The sequence below is a fragment of the Aethina tumida genome, chromosome 5 (genome assembly GCF_024364675.1).
Source record: "Aethina tumida isolate Nest 87 chromosome 5, icAetTumi1.1, whole genome shotgun sequence".
NCBI lineage: Eukaryota > Metazoa > Arthropoda > Insecta > Coleoptera > Nitidulidae > Aethina > Aethina tumida.
This window is the reverse complement of record NC_065439.1, coordinates 5,093,099-5,110,660: the sequence shown is the minus strand read 5'-3', so window position 1 is coordinate 5,110,660 and position 17,562 is coordinate 5,093,099. Positions and strand designations below refer to the sequence as shown.

Below are 17,562 nucleotides of genomic sequence, written 5' to 3'. Positions count from 1 at the left end.
GTTTAATATAGCTTAAGTCAAATATATATTATTGTTACATTTTTATATACTACAAACTTATAATAATAAAATTTGTCCCTAGTAAATTGTACGGTCACACAAGTGTGATAATCCAAATGTTGATGTTAATGCTTTGAAAAATCTTTCTCCTCTTTTCCAGTCATAAAAAATGGAAAAATTTAGCGACATTTTTTTTTTCAAATTATTCTACTTCTTGACGAATTAAAGAGTATGCTTTGATCGATTAAAAAAAAATAAAATTTCTTAGAGAAATTAATTTTAAATTTAAAAACTACTGATACTTTGCGGTTCTTTTTTTTAAATTTTTATGAACACATTTATCAATTCAAACTTTTTTCCAAGTATATAAATATTTTAACTTTAATTAAAATTTTTCAAATATTTATATAATAACAAATACAACAATTTGTTTAAATAAATAAGGTCATAAAATTATCTCGTCAATTTTGAGTAAATTCAGTCGATAATAAATATAACTAAATTTGTTAATAGTTAAATAGAAATTGCTTAAAACGAAATATAGAAATTTGATTTTTTCTTTCAAAGTTTTTTGAAAATTATTATTAATTAATATTAATAATAGGGTAACAGAATACTTGAAAATGGAGTATTTAAAAAAATACATGAGAAATCATGAAAAAAATATAAACATTTTTTATTTTTTTATTAAACTTAATAAATATTGCAAGATTTTCAAAAATTCATTAAAAAATGAATTACATTATTGACAGTTTTATATTAAGTTTGTAGTTAGTTTACCTTATCGATAGAACTTCTTGCAGAAGTGCAAATGCCCTAACAACTTCACCTCGATTAAAACGCCTTCTTTGTACAATAGGTCTTCCAAGTGATGATGACTGCGAATTAAACGTGTCTATTCTAAGGCATTTTTTGATAAATATCAATTATTTTAGTGTTTTCTACAGATATTAAAAAAATAAAGATGTATTTTGTAATATTAAAATGTACTGAGGTGTATAAATAATGCGTTCAAGATGGTTATCTCAAAAGATATAAATAAATATTGATATTTAAATACATACGTATTCCTCACTTTGATCAGTTAAATCAAGTATTACCCGAAACAGAAAAATTCCATCTGTTTTTTTTTTTTATATTATCACAATTCCACTTACTTGGCACCAAGAGTATGTAGTAAATGCAAATTCAGAGATAGAGTCAATTTTAAATTAATAACCGATTGTAAATCGACATCCGTATTCAGATTCGTGTGCGACTAAAAATCACAAAATCCATTGGCACTGGCATGAAATTTATTACTTTTATAAACTTCCTAATCTATTTACAACCAGTAAATTTGCTATAAATATGAGCTTTGTAGTGCGGTACTGTTTTATGCAAACAATGTTTTTTAGAACTGAATGTTTATTTGATTTTGTGGTGGCAGAGTGCATTTCGGACTTTATTTTGTTTTGTAAGTTAAGTTATTATAATAACTTGATTCATAACGAAGAATAATTGATTACAATTCTCGCCCAAAATGGTATCAATTGTGCCTAATAAACTTTTAGACAGTTCTGTATCTTCAAACTGTGACAAATACCTCTCGATATTTATGGTTACTACTATTTCGCAAAATTATAAAAAACTATGTGGACGTTATACTGATACAAAATTAAAAAGTAAATAACGAACAACGTGTATAAAAGTTAGGTGTTCAAATTAGTTTTAGTTAAGCCAAAATGTTTAGAACAAAGTTAATAACTCAAAAACTATTGAATTTAGATGTAGGAAATGGTATAAGTATTACAAAAAAAAATAGATATTCCATTGAAAATAACGAAGTTGATGCCACTTCCGGTGAAAGTTTATTTTCCAAATTGTTTAAAATATCTTTTTGTAGATTTTTAAAATTGATGGAATTAACATTGTTTTAAATAATTTATGTATATTTTTATGATTATGTTTATTTATAAATGTTAATTTTTAAGTATTTTATTGCACTATTATAAAAAAAATATATATATATAATTATAACTGAATATCTGTATATCCAACTTGCAGTAAATATTTGAAATAAATTTATTTAACTCATTTAAATGTTTTTATTCATTTATTTATTTATTCGCTTCTTGATCCTCCATTAAAATACAAAAGATTTTAGTTTTTACTCCACTTCTAATTGAAGAACTTGTAATTAGCTCAGCTTCAATCATGATGCGAAGGAAAGAAAATATAAATGAAATTAATTGTTAATTTATATAATTGTATTGTATTGAACGGATCACAATCATCATCATTTCCAGACTGTTTCCGTATATGTTTGTCGAAGACGGTGAATCAGGTTCCTATTTTATTGATTGTAAAGAATTACTTCTTTCCTTTGATTTGTCTGGTTCATTTTCATGTATGAAATATTCCATCTGAACTTCATTTGACTCTTCGGTGTCAAAACTTTCTTTATTGTTGAAATTATTATGACCCATGCCATTGTAAGTTATTGCAATCTTTGTTTTATGTGGTTTTATGAACATACAACCATTGGTAGTGTAATGTTTCTTCCATATGACGAACTTTTCCTTTTAAGACTTTTATCTCAATTTTTGTGTGAGTAATTGGTGATGACATGTTGACTCTCTGTGTAGGTAAATTAGTCATCAGTTGGTTGACAGTGGTTAAGTTGGCTATTACACAGTACATGTCGAATCATTGATTTCCCTCTTAGAATACAATATCTTCTTCTGATTAAAAGCCAATATCTGTTGTTTAGGGCCATGAAGAACTTTTCGAGGTGCGCAATTGACAATTAGTTATATGACAATAAAGAAGTCTATTTTCATGCAGAAACGGAAGCAGAGTGGTGGAATGAGGAGTTTATTTTATCAACCGCCTAAAAACGACGGTGGCTGGTATCTTGCAACCCATTTCAGGTCAGCGCTGGTAAAACTTCCATTTTGTCATTTATTGTATTCAAAAAAGATAAAATTTTATAATAACTTTAAGTTAATATCTTACAGAATAATTGTAACAAAAAATGTTTATGTTTATGTTGAACAATAAATATATATAGTTTTAATTAGTTACACATGTATTTGTCTTCCCATCCTTATTTAATACCTACTAATTATTAACATTTTTAAAGAAAAATTAATGTAATTACTAAATTATTTCTACACATTTTCCATTAATATTATGCAGAAAAGTTCTGAACCCGCCGAAAAACTTAATATTTTGAAGGACATCGACGTCTGAAGTTTATATTAATTTAAAATTTTTATTATTTAATTAAATATAATTTATAGCTAACGAATACATAGCCAACTATAAAAATATATGGTTCAAAATTAGAAATTTTTATAGTGGGGTTGAAGAAAAGAAACTAAGAGTTGTTTAGCACTAAATGTTTTAATTTTTTAATACATTTAAACATCTACAATAAATATAAATAAATAGTTATAATAATAAATTTAAACTATATACAATTTTTATGTCTATTTTATTATCAACATTATTTTAAAATTAAACAAAAAATTAATACGTTTTTAAATACATTCTGGTTGTTTTTGATTGTACACATAAGCAGTAATTATTTTATTAATTTTTGTTAAATTCAACTTAGAATATAAAGAACAATCTTTATACGTTTTTAAAAATGTCAAATGGTGACGTCAAATTTGCTTCAAAAACATGTAGGACTCGAATAACTAAATCATTACTAGACAGGACTATTTTAAATAGAGGTCAAAATCAACCAAAATGCGAGTATTAAAGAGACGTTTGTGTCAGAGATATTTTCGTATTAAAAAAGCATTTTATTAAATAATAAGATATATTTTATTAAGAAAATAATTACAAACACAGTTGAATAAACTTTTTCTACGATGACAATGGCTCCCCGGATGTTGAATTTATGACGTTAATTTACTCAAGTCTGGTTTATAATTAGTCGTTTTACGTATAACGTAAACATCTGAATTTGCAATGGATAACCTGCTCCTGTTTTTGCTTAAAATAAATTCCATTTGTGGAAATACTCATTTATAAGTGGACTCAAATGTGGACAAAATGGCAAAGCCAATTTTTTTAATGATGCCCAACATGCTGATATCATGAGAAAATGATTATCTTCTGTATTTTTCAAATCGTTCCGCAATTTCTTGAATTTATCCATCCATAATGTTAAACTTTTAAAATCAATCATTTCTAAAATAAAATTGTCAATTCTTAGATATTCAAAATACTTTAACTGATATTTTTATATGTCATACTGGATTCAAATTTGGTACGTTCATAACTTTGCGACAAAAATTTTTTGGGATAAAGAAAAAAATGTTTTGTATATCTTATACTTTATTTTCGGAACTAAAGTGGGTCACTTGAAATTACCAAATGGGTCACTCGGTGACCCACAGGTCATAGGTTGCCAACCCCTGATCCAGAGCATACATTCAAGGTCGCGAAATCAAGACGTATCGGCACTCAAATATCCTTCACAGTCACCTGATCTGAAACATATAGAGCACCTGTGGGGTGTTTTGGATGGTCACATAAGAACCCATATTAAAATAAAGAACATACAAAGAAATGGTTCAAATACACCAGTAAATAATATACAAACTGATCGGTTTCATGTCAAGAACATACCAAACAATGTTGGGTGCTTGTGAATCTGCGACGACATATTAAATTAAATAATTGTGTCTAATTTTCACAAAATAAATCAAGTTTCCATATTTATTGTAGTCCCAAAAATACAGTTTTAAATTAAATATCTAAAGCAACACATCTAAAATAGAACTGTACTGGTACAGGTAAGTAAGAAAAGATAAGAAGAAGTGGAAAAACATACTCCATTTTTATCTTTAGCATGCATTATTTGTTATATTTAAGAATCAACAAACATTTTTTTTGTCATATCTTATCAATTACTAAATAAAAATAAATTATATATTCTGATTTTCAGTAACAGAAATTCAGTCTCCCATTCTTACATTTTATATTCACAATGTAACAATTTCTTGTTAGTTTTATATACGGTACTATTGGGTTTGTTAAAATTTTGTGACTATAAAGATAACAGGTTTTGTTGTTCCATTATGATCATCATCATTGTTTTTTATATGTCTGTATATTTCCCTTAAAAAATCTATCTAAAAGGCAGCCTCATTTATAATAATTATTTCACAAACACGTTAATAGTTAAAAGATACCCCACTAAGTCAATAAGGAAGTTTCTACTATCGGGGAAAGAAACGATGACAACACATCAAATTTTTTGATTGTGTGCCTGCTTGTGCACCGATGTAACATTTTCCTTTGCTCCATTTATATATGGTTGTTTTTTAACACAATCAAAAATAACTTTAAACAATCTTGTTCTTGTTTGACAAAATTTGGTTCCAAATCCTGATATATAATAAAATATACTTAGTTGCGTTGTCAGTATAACAAAGACACGATTGTTTTTTATATGTTTACAAAAAGCAATCTGATAATATTTACCAGATACAAAGTCAATTTATGGTTTAAGAAAAAAAAATACTGATATTAAACAACTAATATTAAAGTATTATTAAAGATTCAATATATATGTTATCCTCCTGAACACAATTATAAATATTGTTAAGGAAAATCCGGTGTAAATTGTAAGGATCTTTCCAAATTTCATTAACACTAATAATAGTTTAATATATCTGCCGATTTAATAATACAGACTTTCTTCTTTGGTTCTACTAAGGGAATATCCGGTGGATGAAAGTGGGTTAACAACATCGGTAGAAATAATCAGTGAATTTAACAATATTTGACAATAATAATTGGTATTTGCATGAGTAAATACATATTTGGAATTCGTTGACATAAAAGGATTTACGTCCCTTCAGATATTCCACATCAACATAACTTTTAATTCGATCCAATTCTTAATGCACTAAGATACTTATCAGATTATCAAATGATGTCTTAATGTGCTGTTGGAGAGTTATTTTATTTAAAGCAATTGGTAATACTACTCCTAACTATGGCTTATCGAAAAATGTCCAATTAATTCTGGACTGTCTATTGAAACCTTTGGTAACAAATATATTTTAATGATTTAATTTTATCTTGGTACTTCCTCACAGCTTATCTTTTTTATAAAAATAAAAAACTTTAAAGATTTTGTATTTTGACTTTTCATAAGAGCAAAATCTTTGCGTGGGATGATGGTGCACTTCCGTTTTAGGTTTACTAAACCTCCATGTCTTAATGTTTTCAAAATAATCAATTAATTTAATATAATCACTTTCTTATCAATATCAATTGCTTAGAGGGAGGAGGTATGTTTCTTGTCCTTATTTTCTATAACAACACAATACAATAATATTGTATCTTTTGTGATCCATGTACTTCTGTTTTTTCACTTCTTTTGGTTGAATGTGTGCATAATGTGGCTCTTTTATATCCAAAAGAAAATTAATTTTACGTTTTCAAATATCTTATCCTAATTCATTTGAATATTTTAATTAAGTTTTTTGTTTTGCATCCACCATTTTTACAACTGTTGTTAAAAATGGCGAATGCGCAACCAATCCAATAATTAGTTACTTTTAAACAAATTCTAAGAATAAGTTGATTACATTAAAAGTAATTTATTTTATCCGCTGTTAGATCCATTTTTAACAGGTACTATTTAATTTTTTTTAATTAATCAGTAAAGGAACCTTTAAAATATTATAAAAAATATGATTTTGATGTTTAATAAATGTTTAAACATCGTGAATGCGCAAACAAATTGTATAATTAGAACTACATATAAAAGGGAATTAATTTTATTTGTTTTGTTGTTTTGTTGTTCGTAACCCAGCAATAGAAACAATGGAAGTAGAGTTATCATTATGGATCGAAATGAAAATTGATCCGTGTATATCAGTCTCAATTGATATAGTTTCTAAAAACTGCCAAGCAAGAAAAAATTAGAAAATTCTTTAAGCCATTGCCTAAGCCTGAAGATAATAATTAATCAATATGGTTAAAATCTCAATTAAATTAAGTTTTCTTATATATTTGTTTTTGATTTTGTCATCTAGGAACGTATGCACTATAATCCCATATAAATTACCATACACTCGCTGTGGTCCAAACAGATAATATGTAAAATGTCACTGCAAAGAAAGTTTTAAAAAAGAATAAATATTTCTTAAAATATATATATAAACTATTAATATAGTTCATTCTAAATCCTCAGAAGAATTTTGCTATAACTTTTTACTGGCAATAAAACAGGTTCACTAATTAACACCGACTAATCTATATATATATATATATATATATATCACGACATTAGACTTAAATCTTCAGGAAATGTTTCTTCCGTAGTCATCGATAACTAGCGAGCTGTTCTTATTCTCTCTTGAAGTGACATCTGAACCAAATCTCAATCTTCTCGAGAAGTAATTAGTCTCTGACGATTTTCGGGTTCCTTTATGTCAATTTTAAAATTACAATAACTTAGTTATTTTCAGTGAAACACCGTGAATAATTTTAAATTTTTTACTTTTATTTAGAAAATTGGAGAGATTTTGAGAGGTTTCAATCGATTAATTATTATTTTTGTACCTATTTATTTTAATAACTATACGTTAATTGATCAATTAAACTTTACCATAATTACCATACTACTACAATCCTAAAAAAATACCGGGTGTCTCATTGAAACTAACATAGTTATTGATGGTTAGAATGTATATTTTAGAGTTTTTAAATTTTATGAGTAATTGTAATTAAAATGGGCATACCACGTTCTTTACCAAAACCCAACAGTTTTTGAGTTATTCATTTTATTCTAAAAATTTTGATAGATTGATTGTGTAACTATAAAGTTGTGGAGCCACTGGTTTGTATGCTGGGAAGTTCATTTTGTACATATTTACTAATCAAGGACCATTATGAAAAAGCTATTATTTGTACTCCCATATTTTATACAGGGCGTTCGTTAGTTACGTTTAAATTTGTCAATTTTAATACTACAATAGCTTGGTTATTTTCAATAAAACACCGTGTACATTTTTTAATCTTTAAATTTTACTTTTATTTAGAAAATTAGTACACTAATAGTTTTTGGGAGATTTAAATCAATTATTCATTATTACACCTCTAATTATATCCACTCAAAATATTTGATATTTTATTTAAAATACTGATAGAACTGAAAATTAAAATTACATAGCATCCATTTTTATCATGTTTATAGAAGCAACATTCTATTTGTGTCTATTCATATTTTATCAATTGATAAATATAAATGAATTGTGCTTTTTGATCAAGTATCAAAAGTTCAGTCGCCCATTCGTATCTATTAAAAAAATATTATTCTATTACATTATATATTCATATTGTAACAATTGTTTGTTAGTTGTGCCCATGGTGATTTCAGGCTGTTTAAAATCTTGTGACTTTATCAATAACAGAACAGGTTATTATTACCTTTGGGAAAAATGTTTTCTTGGAGTGGTGATATCGTATCAAATCTTACTATATACTGTCTAATGTTTTTCATTATGATCATCTCTATTGTTGATTATACTATAATATGTACAATTTCCATTTTAAAAAATGATAATTATTGCACAAACATGACTTTAATATGTAAATAGCGGCTAAGAAACGAAATCCCTAAACCAAATTTGTAGGATGTGTGATTGCTTGTATGTTGAAGTAACTTCTTTCCTTACTCCATTTTTTACATCCGGTCATGTTTTATCACAATTAAAAATTATACAAGATAACTCAGTTTAGTTATCTGCTTAATGACACACCGAGAATTTTTGCCAGACACAACGTCTGATAAGATTAGAGCAGTTAGTGACTAATCCTCACTATGGATAAATATCGTATTAATACTAAAAAACTTTTAACAATTTTTATATTATGTTTTTCTCATATTAATGTCTTAATGTTAACAAAATTACTAAAATATTTTTAAAATGTTTAAGGTGTGAATGAAAAATATCAGATGAAAATAGCTCGGTAAGTTTTTATAATTTTATTTAATTGGACTTTATTAATTAAATTAAATAAATATTGCATACTATATCTAGATCGACATCTGCGAGGTTTACAATCCGGTGCTTGTGCAGCCAACGTCGTCGCCCAATAAGGATAACATACTGCCAACATCTAATCAAGTTCAGATGGATGGTTTAGACCGTGGTTCCGAGAAGAATTGCTGTCAGGATTCCGATTCACCTTTGGTAAATTTATTTGTCCATTATTTTATTACGGCCTTACGCATATTTTTAACTTAATCATTTACATTCAAAATAAAACGAGGTTTCATAGGTTTGATATGTTTGGTGTACATTTTGAAGTAATTAAATAAGAATTAATAAAATTGAGACAAACATATTGCATATATTGATCAGTATATACTCAATGATTTGCCTCGGCATTGATCTAAAGAATGACAGAACAAAATTATTACCCCTTTAACAAACAATAATATAATATACCTTAATAATAAAATTAATTAATTTTTCAGATGAATAATAATGGGATTGACAGTATACAATTAAGAGGCGATCCGGTGAGTATTACTATTTTGAAGACGTCATACAAATGTTTGCGATTCCTCCCACCCAAAAATTCGGTATGACCCTTTTGGGTGACACACCTATAAATATTTCAGAAAGCTGCCAAATTAGGAGACCAATACGAAACATCAATCCTGACTCATTTCGCAATTCGATGCGCATTAGACTAAACGATTCGAAACTTCCAAATTGTTTACAACGCGAAAGACCACGGTGATTTGGACGACATCGTTATCAACGAAGATAATCGCTTTATAACTTGTGTGCAACTTAAACATAAAGCAGAACGAAGCAACATTTCGTTGGAATACAAAAAATACGAAAAAACTTATAACGATGTACTTGTACCAAAATATCAAAATCACTTTCAAAACGGTCTGAAATTAAACATTGTAGTTTTGTCCAATTCAAATGTTAGACTTCCTGAAAACATGAAAAGAATTGTAATAAATGAGGAAGGAGAACGTTTGGAGAATAAGTTTAGTACCGGAAATGGGGAAGTGTTCCAACTCGAACATGTATATGGAGTTGATGAGACTCCGGAATTTTACAAAACCTTGTACTTATTCTCCAAACAGGCTGCCTATTCTCAATGCAAGAACATGTTATTGAATGATTTAAAAAATGTTGTTAATGTTAATCAGATTCAGGTTCTTTATTCATATTTTTCTGAGAGTGTCGTAGGAAGAACTGAACCATTTACCGCAGATGAAATTCGTTCAGTTCTGAACGAATGTATTTTAAGACCTGCTTTTATTTTTGATAACAACACTAAGATCATTTTAAACGACACCGTAATAAATTTATTTAAAATCGTTCTGAAAAATACAACACTTATCACTATCGAAAACAATTATCAGGAATTATTTATAAGTTTGATTAATCAATGTTTTATGAGTGTACTGAAAAAATATAAATGCGATTTTAATAATTATTATAAAGAAATTCCACAAAAAGATCTCAATACATTGTTTCAAGATAGTCTAATTAAAAAATATTTGTCTCACAAACAGATGCCTTTTACATACGAAGATCTTTTAATTGTCTTGTGGCAGATTGGAAGATGCCTAAGTATTGTCAATTATACCGAATACAAAAACAATATCGATTTTTTCTTGGAATACTTTCCCAATAACAGAAGATCCCTCGTTTTGATAGTTGACGATAATCACCCAGTTATATCCAAAGACGCCATAATCTTTAATAAGTTGTCATTATTCAAAAATGTTGACAAAGCAACCAAAATTAACTTTTTGAATGGATTAAAAATAAAAGTTGGTAACGAAGATCGAACACTGAATGCTTTAATTGGGGATGAAGATTTGGCAATGAAATCTATAACACCAAACATTTTGCTAGCACTGTTAAATGGCGCATTGACGATCAACAACTCGATAAATAAACATAATATTTATATACCTCGAAGTTTAAGAACAAATTTATACATCGATTCGATATTTGAAACACCTGATATTTTATTTGTAATCCACGACGACGATTCAAAATTAGATGTTGATCAATTTCTTAAACAGCAATCAGAATACACAAATATTAACATTGTTAATTCAAAATGGTCAATAAAAGTAACCAAAGAAAAAATTTCGAATATTAACAGAAATTACTGTTGTTTATTGAAATTTAATGGGAAATATTTTATTTATGCTCAAAAAGACTCAATAAATCATTTGGGAAAACATTTAGAGGAAATGATTTTAGATGAAGAGACAATGATTAATGATCCGAATATCATGATAAAGGTGATTTCTGGAGATGCAGGAATGGGAAAAAGTTATTTAATGGATGAATTTCAAAGGAAACTCTTGGAAAATGGAAAGTTGCCTATTTATTTGAAGTTAGATTCTATTTATGAAGAAATGAATCAACTTGATCAAAACAAAGATACTTACTTAAACTATTTAACTAAACATTTGGGAAATGGTGAGAATGATGAAGAAAGATTAAAATTTCTCAAATGTGTGATACAACACAATATAAATCAGCAGAAAGTCGTGTTACTGTTGGATGGTTTTGATGAAGCCAAATTGGATTGCAACGTCATTAATTTATTTTCATCATTGAATTTGCAAATTATAATATCAACAAGAATACACAAGTTACAAACACTTGAAGAGAATTGTGATTGTTTACATTTTTCTTCACAAAATTTATCACGCGAGGACAGAAGAAAATTTTTCAAGGAGTCTTATAAAACTGAAGACGATGAGAAATTGGATGAACTGATTCAAGTACTAGAAGACAACGTGGAAGAATCTTTAATGGGTATCCCTTTGCAAATCAAACACGTTGTCGACATTTTTTCAAATATTGATGATTTTCTTGAGAATAAAGTCAACATCAATATATTGTTTTTGTATGAAAAATTTTTAGAAAAACATTCATCTTTATCTTTTTTTGGAAATGAAATATATTTACAAAAATTTGCATGTAAACTTTTATTGGGCACAACGTTACTAAAATATATACCTGAAATCCGCATATCTGAATTAAACAAAGTAAAATCTGACTTTGAAGGAAATAATAAAATAAATTTTATTATCACAGGATTCGATAGCTACGATAATCCTCGATTTGTGCATAAGACTTATGCAGAATTCCTCTGTGCAAAATTTTTAACAGAGATAGTAGAAGATTTATCACCATTTATTATTAAGGAATTGTACGAACAAGAGGATTTATTAAAAGTTAGATATTTCTTTGATGTTATTACATGCAAAGAATTCAAATTACAATCGGCATTATTATTAAAGAACAATAAACACATAGAGGCTTATTTAAGGGACGAAGAATGTTTACAGGAAAAAGACAAATTTGGTCGAACCGTTTTGCACATTGCATCATCATATGGACATCGCCATTCCCAAATATACAGGAAGTATTTTCGAAATAACTCATCACAGTTACATGTAAATAAATTTTACTTAGACTTCACTATTTCAGAAAAAATATTTGATCAATTGTTATTTACCGTGCGACTTAAAAACATTAAATTATCCAAAGACAACTGGAATAAATTCCCTTTAGATTACGCATTCAATTCTAGAAGCTTTGATTTTGTTGAGTACCTTTTCTTCTATTACCCTCAATGTTTTCCTTGGCGAAATGAAAGAATTAGAACTAAATTGCTAATTGTTTCTGCGACCTTTGATTATCTAACAATTTTTAATACTTTATTTAAATATAAATCACTTACTTACTTTAATATTTTTAAAAAAATAAGATTTAATAAGCTTATAAGAACGAAAGACTTTGAAAAAAATGTATCAACTGACCTAAATTTAGAGCAGAAGATATACGAAAAGTATTCTCTTATAAATTTCTGTGCACGAAATGGAAGTCAAAAAATAGTGGAAATACTTTTGCAAAAGAGATTATTTAACATAAATAAACGTTATAACTCAGGAATATCTGAATTAACTATTTTGGAAACTGCTGTTGAAGAATGGAGTCCATTTGAAAATGATCATGAGAAATATCCTTCGTTAATTTCAATGTTGATTGAGAATGGAGCTAAAGATATTTGTCAAGAAAACGGTGAAGAAAATATCCTTCACAAGTTGGCTCTAAAAATCGGTTACGATTTTAAGAACTTAATCATTTCAGTATTACCGAAATTTTTGTCGTTATGCGATCAAAGTTATATTAACGCCTTAAACAGAGATGGGGCGGCACCTATAATGTTGGCAATAAAATATGCACATTCAGAATCATCCCTTCGATTTATAGAACTCCTCATTGACTATCAGGCAAATTTACGTTCTAAGGATAATATTGGTTGCAACATTTGGCATTATTTTGCTAATAATATATTTGTAAACGAACAATTTATTATGTCATCTATTAGTAAATATCTTAAAAGTGTTAAACATTTAATAAATGACATTGATCAAAATAATAGAAAACCTTTGGAATGCCTTTTATTCCTCGAAAGAAGTAAACAAATTAAAATAATAAAAGAAGACATTTATATTAAACACAAATGTACTTCAAAAGAAAAATATAAACATAGATCAAATAAAATTATTGAACCCGACTTTTTATTATTAGAATACGTAAATGACTTTGATAATTCTATTACTAACGATGATTGTAATAACTTGAAGACATTAGAGTATAATTTTAAACAGGGTAAAAATGTTCAACAGTTATTGAATACTTTTATAGAAAATGGAGCAGATATCCATTTTTCAGATGAACAGAATGTTTGGCAATATTTGGTTTGGAGATCACATGTTCACAAATTAGAATTAAATACAATCACATCAGTTATTAAATACTGTTTTGGTGACGACGGAAAAAATTTAAAAATTAATGAAGAGGATGAACATAACATGACCCCATTAATGTATACTATTCGTTACCTCAGAAATGACAAATCGACTAATTTAATAAAATTCTTAATCGATCATGGGGCACATATTAACAAAATAAATAAAAACGGTTTAAATATTTGGCATATTTTAAGTTTTAATAGAAATCTAAACAACGAAAGAATGAAAAAAGTTGCCGAAATATTAATGTCCTATTCTAATGATAGTAATATAAGTATTATCGACGAAGGAGATGTAGATGGCACTACACCGTTAATGATTGCTACTCGATATGCCACAAATGACTCAATCGATTTAATAAAATATTTCATCGATCACGGAGCACAAATTCGCAAAACAAATAAATACGGGAAAAATATTTGGCATTATTTAGGATTTAATGAGAATCTAAACAACACAGGAATGAAAAATGTTGCCGAAATGTTTATGTCCTCTTTTGGCGATAGTAATATAAATGGAATAAATGAAGTGGATGAAGATGAAATTACACCGTTAATGATTGCTACTGTTAATGCCAGAAATGAGTCAATAGATTTAATAAAATATTTGATTGATCACGGAGCACAACTTCAAAAAATAAATAAATTTGGTCAAAACATATGGCATCATTTAGGTTTTAATAAAAATTTAAACAACGAGGGTATGAAAAATGTTGCCGAAATGTTTATGTCCTCTTTTGACAATAGTAATATAAATGGAATAAATGAGATTAATGAATCTGGAAATACACCGTTAATGATTGCTACTATTAATGCCAGAAATGACTCAATAGATTTAATAAAATATTTCATCGATCACGGAGCACAAATTCACAAAACAAATAAATACGGAAAAAATATTTGGCATTATTTAGGCACCAATAAAAATCTAAACAACGAAGGAATGAAAAATGTTGTCGAAATGTTAAAGATCTCTTTTGGGGATGGTAATATTAATGGAATAAATGAGGTAGATGAAGATGGAGATACACCGTTAATGATTGCTACTATAAATGCCAGAAATGAGTCAATAGATTTAATAAAATATTTCATCGATTACGGAGCACAAACTCACAAAATAAATAAAGTCGGACAAAATATTTGGCATTATTTAGGTTTTAATAAAAATCTAAACAACGAAGGAATGAAAAATGTTGCTAAAATATTAAAGACCTCTTTTGGCGATGGTAATATTAATGGAATAAATGAGGTAGATGAAGATGGAGACACACCGTTAATGATTGCTACTATAAATGCCAGAAATGAGTCAATAGATTTAATAAAATATTTCATCGATTACGGAGCACAAACTCACAAAATAAATAAAGTCGGACAAAATATTTGGCACTATTTAGGTATTAATGAAAATTTAAACAACGAAGGAATGAAAAATGTTGCCAAAATGTTAAAGACCTTTCTTGGGGATGGTAATATTAATGGAATAAATGAGGTAGATGAAGATGGAGATACACTGTTAATGATTGCTTCTTTAAATGCCAGAAATGAGTCAATAGATTTAATAAAATATTTCATCGATTACGGAGCACAAACTCACAAAATAAATAAATTCGGACAAAATATTTGGCATTATTTAGGTTTTAATAAAAATCTAAACAACCAGGGAGTAATACAAGTTGCCGAAATAGTAATGTTCTCTTTTGGCGGTGGTAATAAATTTGGAATGGATGAGGTAGATGAAGATGAAAATACACCGTTAATGATTGTTACTATTAATGCCAGAAATGACTCGATAGATTTAATAAAATATTTTATCGATCACGGAGCGCAAATTCACAAAATAAATAAATTAAGACAAAATATTTGGCATTATTTAGGCAGCAATAAAAATCTAAACAACGAAGGAATGAAAAAGGTAGTCGAAATGTTAATGTCATCATTTAATGATAGTAGTAGAAATAGAATCGAAGAAGTAGATGATGATGGAAATACTCCGTTAATGATTGCCACTCAAAACGCCGAACATAATTCAACATATTTAATGGAGTTCTTAACCGATCAACAAGCACACATGCAAAATAAAAAATAATTTGGGGAAAAATATGAGGAATTATTTATCCTAATTAACCTAATCAACATAAAAATGGAGGAGGGTATCGAAATGTTAATGTGTCATTTTAATGATAACAATATAAATTATTATTTATATGCCTATATAATGAAATTTTTAATCATGGATCACATATTCATGAATTAAATAAATTCAGAAGAAACACACACATCATTTAGGCTTTATTGAAAATCTAATCAGCGGAGGAAAAAAAATGGGGCCGAATTGTCGTTTTTTAACGATAGTAAAATAAGCGGAATCGATGAAGAAAGTTATATTGAAGAAACACCGCTTATGATTGCAATTGAAAATGCTTTAATATATCTAATCAATTTTTTTATGAAAAACGGAGCAAATACATACAAAAAACATAGTACGAAATATTTGGAATTATTTAAGTTTAAATAATGCGGTTACGGAGGACATTATGAAACAAATTGTTTTACTTTTGATGTCTCACTTTGGTAATAATGAACAAAATCGAATCGATGAAGAGGATAAAAACGGTATAACTCCCTTAATAACAGCCAGCTTAAAAGTTAATAATGAATCTCTGTATTTAATTAAATTTTTCATTGAACAAGGAGCTGATATTAACCGAAAAGACAATACGGGATGAAATTATTTACGTTTAAACTTATTGTAAAATATTGTATTGTAAGTATTGAAAAAGTAAGCAATAACATGTATTTTAAGTACTTATGTGTGTATTAACTTAGGTTTACTTTAAATAATCAATTTGCCAAATAATTAGTCACTATTTAATTAAAGTTAATTAGACAATATTCTACTGTTAACATTAACAATTTAATTAATAGTTTGAAATGTAAAATTTTATGGACAGATAATGCATCCACAAGAAAATAAATATACAAAAAACATCTTTTTTGAAATTAATAAATCTGAAGTAAAGGAATAATGACTTTCGACAGACAAAAATTCCTTATTAATAAAACTCAAATTGGTATTCCTAAATTGCATCTTTACTATTTAAATAAATTTTGTTTAAGATTTTTTAAATCTAATTAACTGTAAACAGGAAGGGATACCATAATTTGATTATTAAAAAGTTTTGAAAAATTTAATTTTGCAGACAACATGAAAACTATGAGCAAAATAGTTACCACAATTTGTAAATAAGTCGCTTTTCTGTGTGGATATGTAATCATTCATTTACTTATTTATTATATTCAAAAAAGATAATGTTTTATAATAACTTTAGGTAAATATCTTATAATATTATATAATTATAATCATAATTGTTTATTTTTATATATATTTTATTATTATTATTAATTTAATTTATTGAACGATAAATAAAAATAATTTTAATTAAGTACATATGCGTTTTTTTCTAATCCTTGATTAATACTCACTAATTATTTTAATATGTTTTTGATTTAATTAAGTAGTTATTTACCATAACATACAATGTGACCCATTTGAAACTGGGACATCTTCATAAAATTCGTATATTTTGTTCGATTTTCTATTGTAAAGCATCAAATTATATTTTTATAAACAAAATATCACGTAAAATATATACATATGCAAAACCAAAATTTACAGGATAAATTTTTAGCCATGAAAACTGAAAAAATCATACTAGTAAATTT

The 17,562-nt window shown here is 27.2% G+C and overlaps 1 long non-coding RNA gene across 1 annotated transcript; it reads left to right on the top strand.

Moving 5' to 3' along the window:
- Nucleotides 1-5,015: 5,015 nt before the first annotated feature.
- LOC126265648 (uncharacterized) lies at nt 5,016-9,077 on the top strand. Its single transcript, XR_007548145.1, has 3 exons — nt 5,016-5,062; nt 8,955-8,988; nt 9,060-9,077. It is a non-coding gene; the product is annotated as an uncharacterized LOC126265648 (long non-coding RNA).
- The last annotated feature ends 8,485 nt before the right edge of the window (nt 9,078-17,562 follow it).